Raw genomic sequence first — 9,605 nt, 5'->3', positions numbered from 1 at the left:
AACAGAGGCCCAGATCTTTAACCTGAGCAGCCACTAGGATCCTGTCTTTGTTTTGTTTGGCATAAATCAACAAGGCCCAAGAAAAACAGTCTTTAATGCTCGTCGTCATCTTTAGGTGTGAAATCAGTCAAGTGATAAGTGTGCCTAAATTCTGATGTCCCTGGGTCAGCATGAGGCCACAGCTCTGTGTTTACAGATGAGGTGACGGCACACGCTCAAGTCCTTTGAAATGTGACAAGGTGAGAGGAGTGACAGAGATCATCTCTGATTTACGAGGTACAGTAGCTTTCGGGGGAAGCCCAGAGCTCTCCTGCCTGACTGCTGGCAATACACACAGTAAAGTCAGTGTGGCCTTTTTTAAGTTGCATGCAAGAAAATCACTGATGAAATGCACTGGCTGCATTTTGGAGTAAGCTACTGTCACTGTTAATCAGCCCTTTCAAATTGAACAAATAAATACACAAAAACAGCTGGCTTGCTGCTTGAGAACATTACATTTAAACTGTACTTTGAGCATTAATGCAGCTAACTGAACACATAGACATCTTATAACAGTTAGAACACATGTAATGTTTATTTAGATCAATTACTATTTTACGTTAAAATGTCAGTTTGAAAACAGTTTTGATGCTACAATGACTTAGTGAAATAGTCAATGGTTTCTATTCCAGTCCAACTTTGCACCAAGACCTCTTGTAAGTTTTTTGAGTGGACTGTGCTCTGGAGAAATGCAATATGTCGATTTTCGGAAAATTGGATCATTATTTATTGAGGAACATTTCAGATGTTCCCTTTTATTTCCTCTTGCTGCTGTGCTTCGACATTCGGTGATTTATGGAGTTTCCTAAACGACAGAAAGCTTTACTTGTTGCTTAGGTAATGCTAACTGCTAACTGCTGTCAGCTAGCTGTTAGCTCAGTTAGCATTAGTGTTTACTCTGCCACAACAAGTCTTGGACTGCTTGGGAGGAGAAGATTTCCCACCTGCGGCTCGGGTAATGTTTGCTGGAAACGGCAACCAGATTCTCTACATATTTAAGTACAATTAGCTAGCTTGCTATTCTTGTTTTGTTGCACTTGCCTGGTTGTCAGATAGCTAGTTGTTCATCATAATGTAACTATAACAAACTTGTATAACGTTAAAGCATATATTTGTTATTACAATACACAGTATATTATTCCTTACATATTTTATTTTACATTCTGTTTTTAGCTTATCTTCTATTTTACATGTTTATAGTTTACTTATTACACATGTACTTGCACATTGGACACATGCAACATTCTCTTGCAATATATTGTATATTCTGTTGCTTTTTGCACTCTTGTTGTTGTTTTATGTCTTAATTATGTTTATGTTGCATTGCTGAAGGAGCCTGGGACTTACATTTTTAATTAACATAACTTCACTTTAGCTACTATGAAACCTTTGAATCTCAGAATCTTTAAAGCTGTCCATATTTCCACAAGAAGTGTATTAACGAATTGCATTGTGAAACTGTTGATGCTAAATACCAAAAATACCAAATCCTACATTATGTTGCTTAAAATATTATCTGACTCACTTTCTTGTTTCAAAGCAGCGGCCTGAGGCAGCATGGCCAGAGACAAGGCGAGGAAGCTGATCAGTCCAAACAACCGCAGAAAGCCCTGCAGCAGATCACGGGACCCTTCCCTGGTTTACTGGTAGGTACTGCTTTGCTCAGGGTTGCTTTGATTGCGGATGAAGCAAGGGGGAAATAGGGGCTTTTCATTCAGTCACTTCTACAATCTTCACAACTCATCTGGAGATTAGACATTGGTGGTCAAAAGCTCTCTAACCATTAACTGTAGTTCAAATTAACTTAGTGTGTGCACACAAGGATAACCAACAACAGCCAAGATGAAACACGCCACTGTCAACAGTCCCCCGGATACTCCAAATGTATTCAGACATATCACACAATAGTTGAGCCATTTCTGATATCAACTTGTTTGCTTTAACTTCAAACTGATTTTATATTTCAGTTGGATGTTTAATAAAGGCTTTATTAAGTAGCGGTATATGCACACTCAATATATCAGGAACTTCTTTCTGATATTTATTTGCAGCTACTTTTCACACAAACATCTCCAAGCGGAAAATCCTTCTGTTGTTCTAAGTCGACCTATGTCCCCTCCTTTGTGATCAGCCTCAAGAGCAGATCAATGAGGACCTTTCCCTGCAGCCAGAACGACCCATTCTGACTTAATAGCAACTGTTTAATGTGGTTTAAAGGCATTTCAAACGTCACTTATGTAACAGCTGAGTTATGTAAAGAAAGAAGGCAGATCTGATGTAAAGGGCTCTATTTTGTCTTAACAGGATCTGAGTTGCAGCTAGAGTGACTCCTCCTTCCTCCCGCTGCCTCTTCCCCTCCCCCATTCTGTGTAAAAACAAATCTCCTTTTCTGCTCTGAGCCTGAAACTATTGAGTCAACAAATGTCACTGCAGCTAGGCAGGGGCTGATAGAAAAGAGGTGGGGTCTCCTTTTAAGCCTGGACTGGAGCTAAAGGCAGATTATTTTCAGACGACCCACCTGTTAGTAAAGCAAAAGAGGAATTAAATAGCAAAGTGAATGGGGTAGGCGGTCCACTATTGAGCATGTTTGTTAAAGCTTTGGCCATATGTTAATAAATCACAACTTTTGTGTTTTCTTAAAAACATGCTTTTTATTGTTGTGTCTTTAGAAATCTGTTTAAGATTATATTTATGACCTTTTAAATAAAATATATTCTTGCACACTTTGCAAAATAAACAAGTATGTAACACCAGTATGTTAAACCACAGCAGATGTTTGAGTACTGTCCCTATTACAACATATTTGTACAAGTATTATTCCAACAACCTCCTGGGCTGTATTTGTCTTTTAAATCGCTCTTTTAAAGCCCCTTTCTCACACTGCTGTCTCTATCTGTTTCAAGCCCACGTGGCCAGTGTCAACAGGAGGTGGGTCTTGGCAGACGCGATGAGCAAAGTATGCTGCCTGTATGGAGGCTGGAGAGTTGTCTTACGCTCTAAAATGAGCCGGCTGGGGTGTGTCAAAATAGGACACAGCCGTTGGAAATAAGTGTTCAACTGGTTGGACTCCAATCAGGCCACCTCCGAGTGTTGCACTAATGCTCTCAAGAACTAGGCCTATTACACAACAGGGGAACTTCTGCACGCAATGACAGAGATTTGAAAGAAAATGAAAGAAGGAAGTCAAGATAGTCGAGGGTAAAAAGGGAGGGAAAAACCATGAGTCACTTGGCTTCCTGTCTGAGGGAAGGAAGGGGGTGGTGGCTTCTTCTGCTCTGCCTCGGTCAGACAGTGCAATGTTCAACATAAAGTGTACTGTGGGTAAAGTCCTGTCCTGCTCACTGAATCCAGTCCAGTGCTTCAGGGCAGCCATCATTATAGTGTTCACTATTGTGTGCGGCTGAGGGGAGAAGAAAAAAAAGAGGAGGGAGCAGGGGAGGGAAGGAAAACCTGTCTCTTTGTGTGGGAGGACTCAGCAGGAAAGTGATTTTGTGATTATTTGAGTTTGCCAGTAAAGTAAGGCTCTTCCCCTTGACCTGCAGCAACATCTTGTCTGTTCTGCTGCTTTACACCAGAGTGCATGAGTGTGTGCTTCTCATGCCGGCAACACAGCGACACCAGGGCTCCTGATGATGAGAGCCGACGTCAGACTGGTTTCCATGAATATTGATGTGGAGGATAGTCTGTTTCATAGAAGAACAGAAGGAGGCAAGATGGCTGCCCTATAGGATTTGTTAAAGAGGAGATCCAGACGGTTTGTTGGAATTTCTACAAAGTGGAGGGACGTAAAAAGGAGGTGAGAATTTGCTTAGTGCGTTTATACTCTGCCTACACTTTTTTTTACTTTGTATTTATGTGTATTTTTGGTGATTTTTTGCATCAGGCGACCTATGGCAAATGTCCCCCACCGTAAAAGCAAGAGCCAACATAATAAGGAGGGGATATTAGATAAAGCTACTCCAACATGGCTGACCATTTTCTTTCTTTTTTTTGCCAGCTGAATCTGAAAATACACCCTCTGTGTTTCCCTGTGTGCTCTGTGCTCACTGCACATTCTTGCTGCTTTTCAATGCATCATAGAAAATGGTGTACTTAGACTGCTTGTTCAGGACTTTTCTTTAAGCATAAATGAAATGCCTCAATAGTGCTCTCTTTCTTTCCTCTATATTTGACCTTTGCTTTTTTATAATAATTGTTTTCAAAGGTGTGCTTGAAAGACGTGTACTAGTTATGCATTTGTTTTAAGAGGAGATTCCCATTTTTTCATTTATGTGGAATTATTAGCTATTACAAAATTATGGTATTTTTTTTCATATAGGTTAATTTGCATGCAGTGTTCCCCCCTGTGGCTTCTTACTCCAATATCCATGGCTGTGTATGTGTGTGTTTGTGCTGTTCAGCGGGGAGACTATGCAGAAGAGTAAAAGTCCAACCTGGACGTGCGTGCAGTGTGCACAGCAGTAGAACTGGAATAGCTTTAGGCTCTGTGTATCTCTGTTAATCAGCTTTCATTGCTTTCACCACCGAACACAAGCAGACACAAAGACACATCCCAAGGAGGAGTAAAAAGAGAAGGGAATTGTGGTGGCAGAGTGTAGTGAAGGCAGACAAGGTCAGAAAGCTCTGGAGGAAATGAAACTCTATCCTACTGCACCATTAACTGGGGGGAACAAGAATGGTCATCCTGGAGCAGCTTTTTTCTTTTAACTCGAGGCTATACTTGAGACTGTTGCCAGAAAGCAGCAGCACACATCCTATGTCTGAGTGTCGACTGCTTTGAGAAACTAAAACAAAGGGATGGTTGACAGGATTGTATATTACTAATGCAGTTAAAGGTCACACAACAATCAGATTGCTGTGAAACAGAGCTATTGACCAATAGATTATTGACAACACAAAGAGGTGTGTGTGTGTGTGTGTGTGTGTGTGTGTGTGTGTGTGTTCTTCACTGTGTGGCTTATCTGTAAGCATTTTAAAATGAGGTGGTGTAGAAATACTTGCTTGAAGTTAACTACAATATAGGAGTGATAACAGTAGAGTTTGTGCCTGCTTCATTTTGGTTTTTTACACATGTTATAGACATATACTTGTCATGTGTGTGATAACAACATGTCAATTGAGATGTTTAATAGGCCATTAGTTGTTATCTCTAATTAGCACATAGGTAATTGGTTGTTAGTTGTTTTTCTTCTGCATTCACTAAGTACTCTCAGATTAACATCAGAATGGCCCATTAGATTATAACAGATCCCCCAGGTTTGTGTATTGGGCTTGTGGGACTCGACTGACTACAGTCGTAATGTAACAGCATGGCCTCAGGTGAAGAGCAAAGTAGAGGCATGCCTGCAAGGTGGAGAATAATGATGGGCCTGACATTGGGCATTGTAAATAAACAAAGTCAACTGTCTGCAGGAAGGCAGTAATTCAGTTTGTATTAACTGCAAGTCAAAGCTTCAAGTTGAGAGAGAAACATGTAATGAAATACGTGGGAAGAAGGGAATACAGAGAATATGAAGTGGCAGTTAAGTCGAACCCAAGTCAGTTGCTTGTCAAATGACTTGAAGACAATTGCCAAGCTTTTATTTGAACAGCTGATGACGACAAAGGGGAACATTATTCTATCCCAGCCAACTGCCCCTTTCCCCTTCTGAATTAAGCATTTGTTTAAAAATGTGTGTGTTTACATACTGCATTTCTCTGGGTTAGAACACAACCGACAACCAACACACTACAGTGCACTCACTTACTCTCTACTGACGAATATCCAATTTGTTATTCCCAGTGAGCTGTCAGGAAACGTTCGAAGCAACAATGTCGGTGCGCCCGTCTGACGCAATGGCGTTGTTGTGTTTTGATATGGCAAGCATGGTCATTGACTGCGTGGTGTCAACACCAGCGCTCCAGCAGGTGTGTTCTCAATAGTAGCACGAGATCAGGTGCTTTACGCTTTTGTGTGTGTGCTTTTACACTTATGTGTGTGTTGTGGTCCCTTTGGGCAATCCAAGAAGATAAGACACTGTGAATAACGTGTCGTATGAAAGGCCAGATTGGGTACATTTTTGTTAGATATTTGTTTTGTTTTTATTTAGCTAACCAGAGAGAAAAACTAACAAATTAACAGCTCAAATTAACCAACAACTACCATTTATGGATATTTGTAGTCTAATGAAATTGTTAGATGTATTAATAACTATACTTTAAGCACATCAGACAACACATTTCACATTATATACTGCATAGTTAGAATGCATCACCCAGTTCATTGCAGTCTACTAACATACACATTATACTGGTTGTTGCCTGGGTGTAATTAAATATGCTAATCCTGACCTGCATAATAATGCCACATTCTGAAATTAAAAATTAAAAGCACACAATCTGAGTGGAGCTGTTTCGTGGGCCTCTGCATGGCTGCTGTTACATCAGCAGCTGAAAAGGCACCAGAGCATTACTGAGCCAATAGGGGGTTGGGTGGGGGAAGGGCCAGATAGATCAATCACATGCACATAGCTTCTCTCATCTATCCACACCTACAGATAAAGCCAGGCCATTGGATTGCTTCGTCGTCGTGGCTGTAAGGCTCCTTTATGTCACTCCCGGGGCAAAGACAATATCACCTTTGGTAAGAATGTCCAGTTGCCATAGCGTTGCACTACAATGCTGTCCACTTACAATACCCAAGCCCTCACCTCTGACCCTGCTCTGTACAGCCCACGCATCGTATTTCAAGCCAGGGGCTGCAGCGCGACTGACACAGAGAAGCCGGCCCAGTGGCAGGTTAGACATTTTATATATTGCTAGTACCTGCTGACTGGCTGTGCAGGTCGTCCCTTGGACTGCTTTCCTGAGACAAAATGGCGAGATACTGAGTGTTGTATTGATTTTTACAATATTGATTTCCTTCTTGTCTGCCATTGGGGGTTGTTTTTCTATAGAGAGCAATAGAAAAGCAGTGTACCACAATCAAGTGTGTCTGCAATGGACATGCCATGATGTATTTGTTCATTTACACATACATTTTTAAACTAAATTAGTCACCAACAGCTTTGATAATGTTCTTGTTGATAAAAGAAAAGTAGGACTTTCAGAATAATGTTAAATAAGCTCAGAAATACCTATTGAGTTTTAATACAAAAAATAGCATGGTAGATGTGTTGGTTTTTCCGTTTAATGTATGTTTCCCAATGTTTTACCCACTGATCAGCTTCTAAGTCAAAAGGTCTTTTGATTGTGAATGCCTTCTCTAAGTCTGTACAAACTGTAAACATTCCGGGTTCCAGATTTCTCTGTGCTTATTTCCTCCAGAAATAAACCCAAAGAATGAACTGAATCAAAATCACAAACAAAGGAAAAAAATCAGTGATCAATAATTGCCTCACCAGATTCACTGCGCCAAGAATCCTGTCTTTCCCTTGAAGGCCTTAGCCTGCTGAAGAGACTGTGATGTGGCCTGCATGTGGTTTACCGGTCAACACTATAATGATGTAATACAAATGTTTTTATAAGTCTGAGATACGACATTGTTATCAGTAATTGCCTCACGAGACACTTTGGGAATCCCGAACATGACTCGTGGCCTTCTTTTTCCACGAGGCGCTGCGTGGTGAGTCGGGCTGAAGCGTGATTACGGAGTGAGTGTGATAAGGCTCTGTGTGAGTGGCACGGGGCCGGAGGGAGTGCTGCTCGCCCTGCAATGTATCGATGTCAGGGTTTACCTCGGGGGTGAGACAGCGAGGGCAGTGACTCAAAAGCTTCCTCCACGTGAGCACACGCACATGGCCGCTCTGTTTACAAACACGCGCCCAGAGAGGGAAGTGAGATGTTACGTAACCGCCTCAAAGCGAATAGCGTCCCTTCCCGCCTCTCGCCGGGCAGCCGCTCCTACGCGTGGACAACCTGCTTGAAAGCTGTGGCGCCAGTTCCGCTATGAGAAGTGAAGAGTAAGAAAAGAGGAAATAAAGAGCTCCAGTCACAACAGTGTCTGTGCTCGAGAAGTAGGCGAGACTGAGAGCATGGGGACGCTGCTCTTACAGCGAATAGCACAGCGACAGGCCTTTATAGTGAAGGTCAGAAGATTAAACTGGCTGTTTAACTTTTCGGTCGAGCTAGATGATTTTATAAACTCCATTTACACTTCAAGCGTTGGGTCATGAAAGCAACATTGTATGAAAAAAACCAACATGGGCAAGGAAACTAATAATATACATTTGAGTTCACCGTTGAGCTTGCACAGTTTTTTATGGACTATTTGAGAAAAGTGATTAAAGAAGATGAACATAATACAAATGTTTGGATGCATCAATGAATTTGAGTTAAATCTAGAGCTCTTTAAAGGTTGTGGAGAAAGATTGCAAAAGGCGTTCCAATGCATGGATAAAAGCAAACCTGAACACAGGCTGTCAATATGCCTTACAGATCTTGAACAGTGATCCAACCTCGTGCTAGGACCCTGATAAGACTCGCATGTCAAGATGTATAGAAGTCTGTTCCAGTTAAATTCATTCTGTGACAATAAGGAGGCTTTGTCACAGGTCTAATGCCGAAGGATTAGATACAAGGACCCGAAAGAGGAGACTCATTTATGGCTTTGATTAGAACAATGTATGAAAAGGCATTTCCATAACTAATGCCCCTGTCTCCTGATCAGGCTGCTCAAAGGGATCCACGATGACCTAAACAACTGCTTCTGATGGCTGTTAACCCTTTTCTAAAATGGCTGTCAGATATAAACGGTTTGCTGCTCGGACCTGTCATTGAAAAGGTTAGGCTCCGTGGCCCCCTGTTGTCTACGCAAGAAGCGCAAAGACAGACAGCTGGTCCTGAATGTCATTTCGGAGCGTACCCCTACCAAAGGCTCTGAATGACATCACTAACTGCCTCGAGTGGCTCGCGCACAATATTAGGTTTCCTGAGTGGAATGTATGCGCGCAGCAGCTGGTGTCTTTCCGAGCCGTTGTGTTCGATGACAATAAGGCTGGTTTGCGTCTACATATGTATTTATATTAGGAACGTTTCAAAGACTGAGTATAGCTATGGGTCTGAAAGGATCGAAACTTATACCAAAATAAGACATGTTACGTGCAAATGCAGTTTCATGTGCGGTTTTTTGTTGATGTATTCTAATGTTTAGTTGTGTATGCATGAACCGACTGCATTGTTGTCAATGCTCATTCCAGTCCACAGGCTGTTCGAATACTTAAAACCCAACAAAGAATACCCAAAACACAACATCTCAACAATTAGTATGCATATTAAAGCTCCAAATGTTAAACTCAATTATAAAACACAGACAAATTTGCACCAATAAAAGAAACTATACAATAAATCAGTATAAAACGAGAAGCATCAGATCCTTAATGACTTCATGACAGATCCCTCTTTAGATATAGTTTCTTATTTTGTTTAAAAGGAACCAACTTTGTGTCCAGTTTTAGCTCTGATGATTTCTAAGGTTCATACATATCTGGTGAACAATTGAACACAGACGATGTTAAAGGACTCTATATGAAATATTGTTTGAAATCTCTGAACTTCCTTATGAATCACAGACAATATCCCTCTCTTCG

General features: G+C 41.3%; 1 protein-coding gene and 1 long non-coding RNA gene across 2 annotated transcripts in view; both read left to right on the top strand.

Annotated features, from left to right (window-relative positions):
- Nucleotides 1-914: 914 nt before the first annotated feature.
- On the top strand, nt 915-2,424 carry LOC139434069 (uncharacterized). The gene is made up of 3 exons (XR_011643480.1): nt 915-994; nt 1,583-1,685; nt 2,344-2,424. It is a non-coding gene; the product is annotated as an uncharacterized lncRNA (long non-coding RNA).
- A 1,060-nt stretch (nt 2,425-3,484) lies between these two features.
- Nucleotides 3,485-9,605, top strand: part of tet2 (tet methylcytosine dioxygenase 2) — a 33,493-nt gene continuing 27,372 nt past the window's right edge. Inside the window, exon 1 of the mRNA XM_034087252.1 lies at nt 3,485-3,835. The gene's annotated coding sequence lies outside the window, so the exon portion shown is untranslated. The remainder of the gene's footprint in view (nt 3,836-9,605) is intronic.

This window comes from Pseudochaenichthys georgianus, chromosome 1 (genome assembly GCF_902827115.2).
Source record: "Pseudochaenichthys georgianus chromosome 1, fPseGeo1.2, whole genome shotgun sequence".
NCBI lineage: Eukaryota > Metazoa > Chordata > Actinopteri > Perciformes > Channichthyidae > Pseudochaenichthys > Pseudochaenichthys georgianus.
This window is presented reverse-complemented; position numbering and strand designations above follow the sequence as displayed.